The following is a 3,071-nucleotide window of genomic DNA, read 5'->3' as shown; positions in this document are numbered from 1 at the left end:
GCTGACCCTTTCTCCACTATTACCCTATAGTCCTGCCACATCCCCCTCACCAAGATAGTAGAGATAGTGATCAATAAATACTGAGGGAACTCAGAGACCAGTGCTGGCACGGGTCCTCCGTATGCTAAGTGCCAGTCCACTGGTCCCACTGTTCTTTCTCTATACTTTGTCTCTGTGTCTTACTTCTATTCTCAGTTTCTCCTCCTACTTGATGAGAAACACCCACAGGTGTCAAGGGGCTGGACCCCTTCATCTGGTTCCCAACATGGGTGTTTTTCTCTAGGGTGAAGATACATTAGAGCATGGTCATTGAGGAGACTCCTGAGTACATCAACTGTCAGCATTGCAGTAAGCTTGTGCACAGGGAGGAACCCAGGGTAACAATGGGAAAAATTGAAAGTAAATATGCCTCTTATCTCGGCTTTATTAAAATTCTTCTGTGAAGAGGGGGAGTTAGAGTCTCTGCAGAAATCTAATCACTCTATGTCAAACGATAGAACAATTCTGCCCATGGTTCCCAGAACAGGGAACTTTAGATCTAAAAGATTGGGAAAATATTGACAAATAATTTAAGCAAGCAAGCAGGGAGGGTAAAGCATCCCACTTACAGTATGGAATGATTGGGCCATTATTAAAACAGCTTTAGAACATTTTCAAACAAGAGAAGACAGCTTTTCAGTTTCTGATGCCCCTGAAAGCTGTGTAATAGATTGTGAAGAAAAGGCAGGGACAGAATCTGAGAAAATAATTGAGAGTTCCCTTTGTAAATATGTAGCAGAATCTGTAATGGCTCGGTCAACACAAAATGCTTAGTACAATCAATTACAGGAGGTAATATATCCTGAAACATTAAAATTAGAAGAAAAAGGTCCAGAATTAGTGGGATGATCAGAATCTAAACCACGATGGCCAACTCCTCTTCCAGTGGTTCAGATGCCTGTAACATTACAACCTCAAATGCAGGTTAGACAAACACAAACCCCAAGAGAATATCAAATAGAAAAAGATAGAGTCTCTGTCACCGCGATGCCAATCCAGATACAGTATCCACAATATCAACCAGTAGAAAATAAGACCAAACATCTGGTAGCCTATCAATACCAGCCGCCAGCCGAACTTCATTATCGGCTGGCCCCAGATTATGAGTATGGACAGCCAGGAATATTTCCAACACCACAGGACACGGTGCCATACCCTCAGCCGCCCACTACGAGACTTAATCCTACACCACCACCTAGTGGACAGTGTAGTGCATTACATAAAATTATTGACAAGGCAAGAAAACAAGGAGATATTGAGGTGTGGCTGTTTCCAGTAATATTAGATCCGGTGCCACCTGGAGAAGGGGCTCAAGAGGGAGTGCCTCCACTAACTGAGGCCAGATATAAGTCCTTTTCTATGAAAATGCTAAAAGATATGAAAGAGTGAGTTAAAGAGTATGGACCCAACTCCCCTTATATGAGAACATTATTAGATTCCATTGCTCATGGAGATAGACTCATTCTTTATGATTGGGAGATTTTGGTGAAATCATAACTCTCACCCTCTCAATTTTCACAATTTAAGACTTGGTGGATTGATGAGGCACAAGAACAGGTCCGAAAAAATAGGGCTTCTAATCCTCCAGTTAACATTGGTGCAGATCAACTATTAGGAACAGGTCAAAATTGGAGCATTATTAATCAACAAGCAATAATGCAAAATAAGGCCATTGAGCAAGCTAGAGCTATCTGCCTTAGGGTGTGGGAAAAAATCCAAGACCCAAGCACTGCCTGTCCCTCATTCAATACCATAAGACAAGGCTCTAATGAGCCTTGCCCTGATTTTGTGGCAAGATTCCAAGATGCTGTTCAGAAGTCAATTACTGATGAGAATGCCCGTAAGGTTATAGTGGAGTTGATGGTGTATGAAAACGCCAATCTTGAGTGTCAGTCAGCCATTAAACCATTGAAAGAAATGTCACAGCAGGACCAGATGCAATTTCGGAGTATGTAAAATCTTGTGATGGGATTGGAGGAGCTATGCATAAAGCTATTCTTATGGCTCAAGCAATAGCAGGCGTTGCTTTAGCAGGACAAGATAGAACATTTGGGGGAAAATGTTATAATTGTCATCAAATTGGTCATCTAAAAAAGAATTGCCCAGTCTTGAATGAACAAAATATAACAACTCAAGCCACTACAACAACAAATAAAGAGCCACCTGGCCTATATCCAAGATAAGGAAAACATTGGGCTAATCAATGTCGTTCTAAATTTGATAAAAATGGGCATCATTTTCAGGAAATGGGAAGACGGGCCAGCCTCAGGCCCCACAACAAACTGGGACATTCCCAATTCAGACTTTTGTTCCTCAGGGTTTTCAGGGACAACAACCCCACCGCTTGCTTTCACAAGTGCCTCTGGGAACGGGCCAGTTACCACAATGCAACAATAGTCCCCTGACACAAGTGGCAGTGCAGCAGTAGATATATGTGCTATACAAGCAGTCTCTCTGCTTCCAGGGGAGCCCCCACAAAAAATCCTTACATGGGTATATGGCCCACTGCCTGAGGGGTCTGTAGCACTCAGGAAGATTGAGTCTAAATCTAAAGGGAGTTGAAATTCATACTGGTGTGGTTGATTCAGATTACAAAGGCGAAATTCAATTGGTTATTTGCTCCTCAATTCCTTGGAGTGCCAGTCCAGAGACAGAATTGCTCAATTATCACACCTGCCTTATATTGATGTTGAAACAGTGAAATAAAGAGAACAGGAGGGTTTGGAAGCAATAATCCCGCAGGAAATGCTTCATATTGGGCAAGTCAGGTCTCAGAGAGCAGATCTGTGTGTAAGTCCTCTATTCAAGGAAAACAGTTTGAAGGGTTTTCAACCCTTCCAGAAAACTGGAAGAGTTGTCTCCATCATTGCTTTAAATCAGTGGCCAAAAAATTGTCCTAAACAAAAGGGTGTTACAGGAATTGTCGGCATAGGCATACCTCAGAAGTGTATCAAAGTACTATGATTTTACATTGTTTAGTGCCAGATAATCAAGAAAGTACTATTCAGCCAATGATTACTTCAATTCCTGTT

At 42.0% G+C, this 3,071-nt stretch overlaps 1 pseudogene; it reads left to right on the top strand.

Moving 5' to 3' along the window:
* Positions 1 to 302: 302 nt before the first annotated feature.
* LOC129473116 (endogenous retrovirus group K member 8 Gag polyprotein-like) lies at positions 303 to 2,601 on the top strand (annotated as a pseudogene).
* The last annotated feature ends 470 nt before the right edge of the window (positions 2,602 to 3,071 follow it).

The sequence above is a fragment of the Symphalangus syndactylus genome, chromosome 23, assembly GCF_028878055.3.
Source record: "Symphalangus syndactylus isolate Jambi chromosome 23, NHGRI_mSymSyn1-v2.1_pri, whole genome shotgun sequence".
NCBI lineage: Eukaryota > Metazoa > Chordata > Mammalia > Primates > Hylobatidae > Symphalangus > Symphalangus syndactylus.
This window is presented reverse-complemented; position numbering and strand designations above follow the sequence as displayed.